The following is an 11252-nucleotide window of genomic DNA, read 5'->3' as shown; positions in this document are numbered from 1 at the left end:
CTCTCATGATGAAACCAGATGGTGCCTGGGAAGGGCAGTGGCTCTGCGGAGCTCCTAGCTGCCTGCCTGCCAGGGTGCAGCGGGCAGGTGACATCCGAGGGATGCCTACACAAAGGAGAAGGGGGACACAGATGCTTACGTGCTCTGAGCACCTAAGACGGCCTGTGCATTCGACCTGATCCAGGGAGCGGGCTCCTCCAGGGAAAGCAACTTGCTCCAGGGCACAAGTGTTCATCTGAGTGGTTGAACCATGGGGCCCAGATTCTCATGTCCACGACACAAGAACCATCCTTGGGCCCAGCCCGGGGACGAGCACTGACGGGCACCCAGGACTGCGTGAACAAATGCATTCAGCTGGGCTGGAGGGTGGCCTTCCCAGGGTTGGTGATGTCCATCCAGGCTCCCCTGGGAGAACAGCGCAAATTCCCTGGGGCTTTAGAAAGGGGGGACCACATGCGCAAGGGCAGGGAGCTATGGACACACCTGGTGTGTCCTAGGATCCAGTGGGAATTGGATATAAGGGTGTGAGGGGCTGGGTGAGGTGGGCCTGGGGTCTTTGGGGGTGGTGACAGCCCACACACCGGATAGGAGGTGATTCTCATACCTCAAGGGGTGCTGGTGGTGGTTGGGTTTTCAGAGCCTATCATTCCTCAGCCAGACTTTTGGGGTGCGCCTGGGTCTCCTCTCGGATGGGTGCTGGAACTCCTAATCAGTAAGGGCCAGGCTCTGAGAGCCCCTGGCTGTCTACTCTAAATGTCTTCTCCTCTTGTCACCCTGGAGATGGGTCTGGTCCCTCCTGTTTCCTCCAGGGCCCATGGCCGAGGAAGCGGCTTTCCCCCGGACTCTGGGGGAGTAGGAGGCTCTCCCCAAACTCCGGCAGGAAAAAGGCGCTGTTCCTCCCTTATTAAGACAGCAGGGAACGGCAGGTAGCGAAAGTCCGGGTTTTTGGTGGGCCCCGCCGCGCGCCTGTGACCTTGCGTGAACTTCTGTCCGCTTTTGGTACTCAGTTTCCCCGTCTGTAAAATGGGGTGGAGCTAACGGATTCTTACGATTCCCTCCAGCAAGACCGTCCGGGTCTCCCTCCGAGGTGGGGGGGGGGGACTTCACTGTTCACACTCCGGGAGGAACAGGGCACAGCCAGGCGCCGCAGGACCCCGGGCGACCCTCTCTCTCCAGTCGCCTTCGAGACTCAGTACAAACCTCCCCACTTGCCCCAGGGGGCTAGATAACCTGGGAGTGGATCTTCGGAACGGGTTCAGGGAAGAGCGCTCCTGGAGCGAGAGAGAAAACCCGGGGAGGATTAAGGCAGGAGCGGGGCCGCGCAGCCCCCAGCCCCTGCCCGCGCCTGGCGCTACAAGACCCGAGGGAGGGCTCTGACGGCCGGCCAGGCGGAGGAGAAGGGGCAGCGGCGGGCCCCTTGGGCCGCCCTGGGCTCCGGGGCTGGGTGGGGGGTGCGCAGCCTCCGCAGTGGGCGCGGGTCACGTGTGAGGAGGGGCGAAAGTCGCGGAAAGCGGGCGGCGTGCCGGGAGTTGGGAGTTCTCGGCGCGCCGCGGGCGGCGGGAGCTCGGGCTCCCGGGCTAGTCGGGGACGGGCGCCGGCGGGAGCCCGGGTCCGGGACTTAGGGGGTCGCACGGAGAGCGCTCGAGAAAGAGACCGAGGACAGAGCCCGGGAGGCAGCCAGGGCGCGCGCGGGGAGGGCCGGGCAGAGGCCGAGGGCGGTCGGAGAGCGGCGGGGAGGGCGACGAGGGCGCAAGCTGGGAGCCCGCGGGGCGAGACCGAGGGAGCCGGAGGGACGGACGGGGACCCGGACCGGGAGAGGGCGGAGAGCCCGAAGGCGCGGGGGCGCGGCGGCCAAGCCCGGCGGCGGGGGGCGGCAGGGTGACCCAGGCGGGTGGCCGAGGGGTCGCGGGACGGAGCGCGCGCCGCGGGGCGGAGTGACAACGAGGGAACAGCGGGGGGCGGCGGCGGGAGGACGCCTGGGCGGGGGCGGGGGGCGCGAGCGCGGGCGGCCGCGCGGGATGGGTCCCCGGACCCTGCGCTCTCTGCCCGGCCGGGGCCAAAGATGCTGACGCGGAGACGGCGCCCAGGGCGCGGCGCGGGCGAGCGCTGAAAGTTGGGCGGCCCGCCGGGAGCGGCGCGGGACGGCCCGGAGGCGCGGAGACCCCGGGACCAAGGCAGAGCGCGCCCGGCACTGGGGGAAGGGGCGGGGGCGGCTGGCCGAATCCGTGGGGCAGGGGTGCCGGGGCTCCCCTCTCCGCGCCCAGGACGCCCGCCAGCCGGACTGCGCCGTGGGATGTAGCGCCCGCTCGCCGGTTCCCGGACACCCGTCGGACCCTCCGCCCCGCGGTAAGCCGGACGCGGGCCCACCGCGGGCACCGTCCATCCGTGTGTCCGGCCGCATGTTTTGTGTTTCCCGGGGCCGGGTCCCTCGGACACAGCCCGCTCTGCCTTAGCCCTGACCGAGGTCCGGTCGCTTGGCGCGGTCCCGTGACTCCGGGGGCGCCGCGGACTCCCGTGCGTCTGTGCGTCGTAGTGTAGCAGCCGGGCTGTTGGCTGGGAATAGGGAGTGGAAGGACGCCTTGACCTCTTGCCCCGGCTACGACCTTTCCTTGCCTCCATCCACCCCAGTTGTCAAGCCCAGGATCTGCAGATGTTTCAGGGAGGATCACATGAGGCAAAAGGTCCCCTTTCCATCCCAGTCCCCCAACAGCAGCATGTTTGACAATGGCTCCGCGATCAGACCAAGAACAAATCCCACTTGTCCTGTGTCCAGCATGGCTTTGTGCCATGTAACCTGAGGGCAGGCAGGAGTTGCCAGCCTGAGTGCAGCAGGAACATAGCCTGACTCTCTGGTGGAGGCACAAGCACACAGGGACTGCTTTCCCTCCACCCTGGGAGGACATCCCTCCCCTGCAACTAGCGGCCACTGATTTGCTCCCCACCTACACCTCTGCTCCAAGTGCCCTGTCTGCCCTGGGGTGGTGAGGAGATGCAGAGACAGTAAGTGGAACCTTGGGGGTGGGAGTTTGTGTGGGGGGTGCATTAGAGAGAGGCACAGGTGTTCTGCCTTAGACAGGTGGGGACCTCAAGAGCAGTAGGCTGACCTAGAGGTAGGTTGAGGGGAGCAGGAGGAACTTTGTGTGTGTGTGTGTGTGTGTGTGTGTGTGTGTGTGTGTGTGTGAGAGAGAGAGAGAGAGAGAGAACACTATTCATACCTCCTTACCCAGTCCTGTGACCTCTAGGTTGGGGTCTTTGTTGGGGTGGGTCGGGGCACTGTTAGCAGGACTTCAGGGCCCGAGAGCCACCTGTGGCCCAGGATTGACCTAGGACAAGGACTGAAGAAGCAGTGGCAACAAAGGGTAGTGGGACAAGGACTTGGGGCCACAGGCCGAGCAAAGGCCACTGGAGCTGAGAAGACTGGCCCCAGCACCTTGGGCTCCCTTCTCCATTGAAGGGGGGCAGACTCTTTCTGTGCTTTCCCACAGGGGTGCTGTGGGCCTCATATAACAGCGATTCAGGCTTCCAGCAGTCAGCTCACCTGACCCTGAGATCCCCACTATGGAGACATCAATCTCTGTCCCACTGACCTCTAAGGGCTCACATAAGCCGAGGGCTGTTTGCAGGCTGTGGAAAGTGCTGGGCGGATGGCTGCAAGGATGCATTTTGTCTTTGTGAGGGGTTAATGGGGTGGGTGGGGGCATGTGGCCTGAACGAGAGAAGCCACTGAGAACACCAGTGTCTGGGAACTAGCAAACTCTGTCTGGGGCTTGGGTGTCTCTTGGGTTAGCCTCGAAAAGGAAGCATCTTTGATTTTTAAAAAAAGTCTTTGGAGCAGACAGATACAGTGCGCTTGTTGAGTTTCTGCTAAGTGACCTTGCTCAGCTGACTTGGCTTCTCTGAGCCTCCGTTTCCCCACTTGGAGAATGGGGATGTTGGTATCGGCCTGCCAGGGTTGTTGAGCCTTTTCCAGGCACCACTGATTTCTGAAAGCAGTGTGCAGGAATGCAGAGCGTAGTAGGTTCTGAAGAGATGTACGGTGCAGAGACTGGAGCCCAGGCTCAGATATGCTGCAGAAGCTGCTGCTTAGACAGGAGGGGAGGGTGGGGGAACAGTGTAGGCTCACAGGGCAGGCTGGTTCTTAATGTGGATCTGGGGGTGGCGGGGGCGGATGCTGAGGGGGGTGTGAGGAGGAAGGGGCCCCTCTGCAGGGACCACTGAGTCACGAGGACATGTAAGCGACATGACAACCGGCAACATGGTAACCAGGAGACTAGAGACGGTGGGAAAGGAACTGAAGCGGCCTGTTGGGGGTGGGGGGGGTGGGACTGTCAGCACTGGGCTGGAGGTCCAGGGGAGCAGCTGGACTGGGTTCTCCATGTGGGGAAGGGAACCCGAGGGAGGCTAGATGGGCTGGGGCTAGGTGGATGCAGCTTAGAATGGGGGGTGGAGACCCCACCGGGGTCCTGGGGCAGGGGGCCTTCTCCTGCACCTCCCCAGGCTCCTCCATTCTCTCCTCCACATCTCCACTTTTCATGCCTCTCCCCCTAGGATGCCAAATTTGGCTCACGCAATCTGTCGTCTCTTCTGAGATTGGCACCAGGACCAAAGCAGAGCACATTACATCACTGCCGCTCTCCCCTGCACGAGGGGAGAAGGAGCAGGAGGGGGGCAGAGGGACAGAGGGACAGGGAAGGTGGGACCAACAGGCAGCCGGCAACTTTCTCTCCTGCTCCCCACCTGCAATCCCAGGTGCTGGGGGCTTCTGGGGACAGTCAAGCAGGACCCAGGACTCTAGTATTGGGGAGATCCTAGGGCGAGGCAAAGCCAGACTCTGTAGATGCCCACTGGCTCTGGGGCTCCGGAGGCAAGAACCTCATTGGTTTGCCCTGCGACCTTGGATAGGTTCCCTGCCTCCTCTGGGCAGAGCACACACATCTGTGCAGAGCTGGCCAGGCCAGATCCGTGTGACTCTCCTGAAAAGGGTGCCTTTGAGTTCCACTGTTCTCCTGGGGTCGGGGGAGGAGGGGAGGGTGACTTTCCCATCTCTCCTTGACCTTGAGCGGGTCTCCAGGTCTCCACCTGGAAAATGGGGTTTCTGGCACATCTAGGGTAAATCGAGAGACACTGGACAAGAAGGCAGGGAACAGGAGAAAGATGGTCTGTAGTCCCCAAGCCCCAGGCACTCAAGGGGCCCTGGGACTCAGCATGCCTGTCCAGGTGGTGACCCAGCTGTCTAGGGGAGCCTTGAGGTGTCTCCGCCAGACAGGGCTTGGGACTTCAATCACTGCTCCGGTGCCTGAGTTCTACCAAAGTGGAAGCCGATGCTCAGGGTGCAAAGAGAACTGCCCCCACTCCTCGCGCCCGGATCACTGTGAGGCCTTAGGGCTGCAGGAGGCACAGCTGGGGCTGACCCCTGGGCTCCTGGCTCCCTGCCTTGCCTAGAGAAAGACAGACAAGCAGGACAGGCAGACTAGGGTTCGGGAGTTTTTCCGACCACTTCAGACTTCATTCAGTTTCCCGGCCTCCTCTGCTCCTTAGCAACGTGCCCCACCTTCCCGCCCCCAGCACAACCCACCCCCTCCATGTGGCTCCTCTTAAGACAACCCCGGGTCCTGGGCAGCCTGGTTTGGGGGTGAGGCTGCCAGGTCTCATGGTCCCGTCTAGAAAATTCCCAGAGCTCGAAGTGGCAGTGGGTGGAGCAGCGGTGGGTGTACCGAGAAGCAGTGGGCACCTCCCTCTCAGAGCTGTTCCAGTAGATCCAGACGACCACCTGCCAGGGAGCCTATCAAAAGGGCCCAGTGGGGTTATGAGCGGCCTCTTGAATTCCAGTTTTCTCTGATGACCCTGAGGGGTAACCCAGAGGCAGCCCCCATCCCTCCCAGCTTCCTCACCGGGAAGCACAGCTCCTTTCACCAGGCCGCAGACGGGGGTCTTCTGCAGTTGCCATTGCCAATCCTCCTAGCAAACCCTGCAGGTTGATCTTGGTGTCCCCATGTTACAGATGACGGGGAGCCCCAGCTCAGAGCCTCCCCAGTTTGCCCAAGGTCACCCAGAAGGAAGTGGAGGCGCCAGTCTAATCCCCGCCCCAGCCGCCCTCCACCGGGACATCCTGGGAGAAGAGTGGGAAATGCTCCTCCCCTGGGTTGAGGCTTGGCAGGAGATGGTCTGGTCGCCCCCACAGTATGACACCCCCTTGGGGATCCTCTGGGGGATCCATTCTGAAGACAGATGCAGACGTGCAGGGACCGGGTAGCAGAGACCACAAATGAGAATTGACCTGGGAAAATTGCTCACAGAGCCAGACTGGGGACAGGCAGCCAGCTCCCTGGCCTGGGGCTCTGTGCCCAGCACCTTGCTCACGGGCACAGACGGGTAATCGGGCGATGGTTGGTGAGGTCTGGGGTTGGGGCTGCTCATGGCTGAGCTGTGAGAGTCCTGGCTGTGGGTTGCAGAATCAGGCCCCCAGGGAGAGGGGTGAGGAACCAGCGGGCCCCATCTCTGACCCAGGGCCACCCACAGATGTCAGCTTTGGATGGAGTCAGTGGATAGTGGGGAACCAGGCCTGAGGAAATTTGGTGGCTGGCACCAGCCTGGCAAGAGGAGCTTTTTAGAGACAGAAGCCTTGGGTGTGGCTTCCTGTGTGACCTTAAGTCAGTTCCTCACCCTCTCTGAGCCTGGCACGCCCAAATGCCAAAGAGTCTAGGCGGAATTATCTGGTTCTCAAAGTAGCTGCCTGTGTTGTTATGTCAACGTGGTCCTCCCATTCCCCCACAGGGCCCTGGGCCCAGGGCGAGGGGCTGGCCAAAATCCTGGGGGCTGGCAGGACCCTGAGGCTGGCTCCTGGTGGTGGCTGTGGCTGCTGAGCGCCCCTCGGGGTGTGTGTGGGGGGGATCTCGGGCACAGCCCTTCTCCTCCTTTTCGTCTTTATTTTTCTCCTGTTCCCTCTTCCCCTCTCTACGTGGGCTGATCGCTGCTCAAACTTTTAATTCAGATGGTAATTGAAATAATAATATGGGCTTAGGCCCGCTGCTTGTGACGGTGCAGCTGGTGGAGCTGGGCTATGAATAGACCTTGAGTCACACATGCGCGCGCTCCGCTCCGCAGGCGCGCACACGGCGCTCACGGGGTGGTGGGCGGGGTGCAGCGTGGGGGGCAGGGGTGGGCTCATGCTCCAGCTTCCCCGGAGCCTTAGCACCCGCACTCCCAAAGGCGAGCTGTGGCGCTCTGGGGGCCAGAGGGGGAGAGTGGTTCTCCCTGTCCCAAGGAAGGAGAAACTGAGGGTGAACGTGGGGGAAGGCGGGGCGGGGCTCGAAACAGGTAGAACAAGGTGCGTCTGGATTTAAATGGTTGGATTTTGCCCTCGTTCTTCTCCAGAGCATGCTGACCAGGGGCATGGGGCACAGCAGAGAAGCGCCAGGGTTTGGCTGCTGCCCACTTGGCATCCCCATGTTACCCCAACAGCCTCCCCCGCTCCCCTGCCCCCACACCATTCAGACTGATGCTTGACGTCTGAGTGAAAGGTTTCCACAAGGGTGCTGGCTGCATGAGAGGGGCCAGCCCCTGTGTGCCAGACAGGGACCCCTTCCCCGCCCCCGTTTCCCAGATGAAAATCCGAGTCCCCCTGGACTTATCCAAGGTTCTGCAGGTAAAAACAGCCACCTCCCCGCCTCTCATCCCATCTGTGTGTCCAGTGCCAGGGACCCTGGACTCCTCAGCCCCTTCAGCTCCCTGAAGGAGGAATGGCACGTCCCTTTCTCTCCGTGAGAGTCCCACTCCTCCCTCAGCTGCCTGGCCCTTCTCTGAGTGGCTGGGACAGCTGCACGGCAGGCAGGTGTTGATTAGATGCCCCTTGGGGGAGCTACTGGTCAAGGAGAGGGAAGTCTGCTGGTGCAGTGGGGCCGGTGGACCAGGCCAGCAGGACTGTGCAGACAGAGGCAGCATAGTCATGGCGACCCAGCAGCTGGGCTGTGGTGCAGACTGGGAATCTGCCCAGGTGGGGCCAGTGGGGGCCTTGAGAAAGGCCATAGGTTCTCCTGGGAAGATGGTGGGAGGTGGTGGTGAGTGGAGCCAAGGAGCTCTGTGGGTCGGGGGCACAGACACAAACCTCCCCCACTCCCCTGGGCTTCACTTGCCCCATCTGGGCCTTGGTCTGCTCTCTCTGTGGGGGGCCCAGAGACAGTGCCAGAGCCCAGAGCTGCTCTGCCGCCTCTGCCCCCTGTCCCCCAGGGCTGCTGACACACCATCTGTCTCCACACACTCCTTCCAGCTCTGGGGTATGGAGGAGGACTGGAGGAGCTGGATCTTCCTCTCCCTTTGGGGGGGAAAATCCCCAGATTTGGAGGAGGGGGGCAGCCACTTGTCCCAGCTGGTGCCTGAGGCAGAGAGAGCAAGGCTGGCTGAGTAAGATCAATCTCAGCTCTGCCACTCCCTCACCCTACATGACCTTGACTAGGTCATTGACCTTTGGGGGAAATGCCCTTTGCTCCTCTGGGGACCAGGGACAGCTCGGAGAGGTGGCAGGGATGTGTCTCCTCTGTGTCTGGAGCCACCTCAGCTCCCTTGGGCTGCAAGGGTTGGAGGGGCCTTAGCTGGACTAGGGAGGAGGGCAATGTGTGGGCCCTAGGGGGGCTGGTACCCATTCTGCAGGAGGGGCAGTTGAGGCTCGGGGGGGGGGGCGCGGTTTGCTCAGCCTCCAGTCAATGGCAAAGTGAACTCCAGCTTTTGCTGTCTGGGATGGAGGACACTTCAGCAAAGTCTCCCCTGCCGCTCCCCGCCAGGCCCCACCCGGCCTAAATGTTGGAGCCCCTCCCCTAGCCCAACAGTCCTGAGATGTCCGCCCTTCTCTGTCCTGGGAGGTGAAGGTGCTATTTGGACTGGAGGTGGGGGCAGATGGGCTGGGGAGAGCAGTTCTGGGTATCTGGGTGGCCACACAGGTGGCTGGCAGGAACGAGTGGGCCCTGCTGTGGGGGACATGGTGGAGCAGGGGCCTTTGAACCCCCTAGCCACTCAGACTTCCCTTCTCCACTCACTTCAATGACACAAGGTCACCAGTCTCCCCTCAGCCTCGTGGTGAGAACTCCCGTCTCCAAGACAGCTCCTGCATCCCTGGAAGACTGTCTTCACCTTGGGACCTCAGGGACCCACCTGTGGCATCTCTCCTGCCTCCATTGAGGCCCTTGTGAATAGCTGAAGGTCTGGGTCATGTCCAGCCCCAGTGAGTGGCTGTGTGGCCTTGGACAGTCTGATCATCGCTCTGCATCTCCGTCCTGTCCCGGAAGGGGGAGCTTGTGTATGCTCCTGCGCCTGAGGGTTCCCGCGACGATCCTTGAGCCTGAGCTTATGGTCACCTGTGTGTGACAAGAACTTCTTGGTGACCAGGTCCCCTGGCCTGTCCTCCCCTAACACACTCCCAATCCCTCACCTTTGGATTCTGCTTCTCTGGGGACCTCAGGTGTCTGTGTCCTGGCTCCCCACTTTGTACCCCTAAGAACCCTAGACTCTTCCATGAGCCTGGAGACCTGTTTGGGCAGGGCAGGGCTGGCGGCATGCCAGGCTGTGCAGCTGTGTGTGTGGTGGTAGTGGGGGGGGGGGCCTGACCTTGCAAAGAGCCTCTCTGGCTGGGCTTCAAGGTTGAGGAGGGGGCACCTTAGTGGAGCGGAGAGAGGACCAGGGCTGCCCACATCAGACACTATGAGCCTGGGGACAGCGAGAAGGGACCGCCAGCTACAGAGAGTTACAGCGAGCAGCTGCACGGATCACCCTGATGGAGCCTGACTCCTCACAGTCAAGTGGGCTGTCTGAGGAGGTGGTGAGCTCCCCGTCACGGGAGGTGTGCGAGAAACTTCAGAATGGTGCCGCGTGGGGGGCAGCAGAGGATCTAACATAGACCCTGGGGGCAGGGATTGGCCCCAGTGTTTGAGCTGCAGTATTGGGATTCCGTGACCTGAAAGACCTAGCAGACTCTCATGACTTCTCCCTGACCACTGTGTCTCCCCAGAGCCCATAACCCAAGCAGACCCTCTCCGCCAGCCCCACCCACTGTCCTTGCACTCCACACAGCAGTGTCCTGGCCCGGCAGTGGACCACGAGGTTGATGGAGTGACTCGCCCTACGGATCTGTGCTTGTCAAAAAGGTGACAAAGTGGAACATGTCACAGCAGGTAGCCTTAGTGAGGGCCCGTGCTGGGTTCCTACTGCTCCTGACTCAGCATTTTGTAGAGTGAGTAGCAGAGGGTAATACATTTGGTTCTACTCTGGGCAGCGATGCTAAGAGTGAGCACTGAGGAGATGGGATGTCAGGTGGTGCACACGATATGTGCTGGGTTTCTAACTGAAAGGTGGCGAGTTCAAACCCACCCGGACACCGCCAGGGTCACAGCCTTGGGAACTCAATGGAGCAATTCTACTCTGCGCACTTGGGTCTGAATTCTACTCTGCGCACTGCCTGCCGAGAATGCCAGCCCCCTCCCCGCTCATCCTGCAGCCCACTCAGCTCCACCTCAGGGCTCGGGCCCCAGGCAGGGGGGGCTCCCCTGCACCACGCAGGCCAGCCCCGTTCTAGCCTCCTGCTCGCCTGGGGGCCTCCTGCAAAGTCCTCTGCCTTTGTTTCCCAGGCTCACGCACAGAGTTCAGCTCAGCAGTGCTGCATCTCGCTCCCTTCGGTTGCCCCAGCATATAGTAGGCGCTCCACATCCGTCCCTTCATGCAACAGACACAGAAGTCAGGCACCGTGATGTGCTGCTGGAGGTTCAGGAGGCGGGAGGGCTCATGATAGAGCTCGTTAGTGAAGGAACCAGGGACTTGGCCGTGGTTTAAGTGACTGGTCCTAGGGGCCAGCAGGGGTCAGGGACAGGGGATTGCTCAGAAATGCTGCGTGAAGTTAAAGCACTTTGTAAAGTCCTAAGTGTTCTGGAGGAGCAGAGGTGTTGGGGTGCTGGGGCCCTCGACCTGGGGTGACCTGTCTTTGATGTCAGCCCTCTCTTCTTCACTGCCCCAGGGACTCCCTGCCTGCCTGGGGGATGCTGGGCTCTGGGTGACCAGGAGTCAAGAGCAGCTTCTTTCTGGCTGCATCTGTCACATCACCCTGTGTAAGTCCCTCTGGGGAATTCCAACATATTTAGGTGACCTCGTTTCTTGGCCAGTGGTTTCAGGGATTAAGCACCTGTGAGTTGAAATCAGCTCAGTGGCAGTCAGTTTGGCTTTTTATTTGGATGGACAAGGGTTCTGGAGCCAGCTGACAGGAGGGAGGAAGA

Source organism: Tenrec ecaudatus, chromosome 6 (assembly GCF_050624435.1).
Source record: "Tenrec ecaudatus isolate mTenEca1 chromosome 6, mTenEca1.hap1, whole genome shotgun sequence".
Taxonomy (NCBI): Eukaryota; Metazoa; Chordata; class Mammalia; order Afrosoricida; family Tenrecidae; genus Tenrec; species Tenrec ecaudatus.
Note: the sequence above shows the minus strand (reverse complement) of the source record.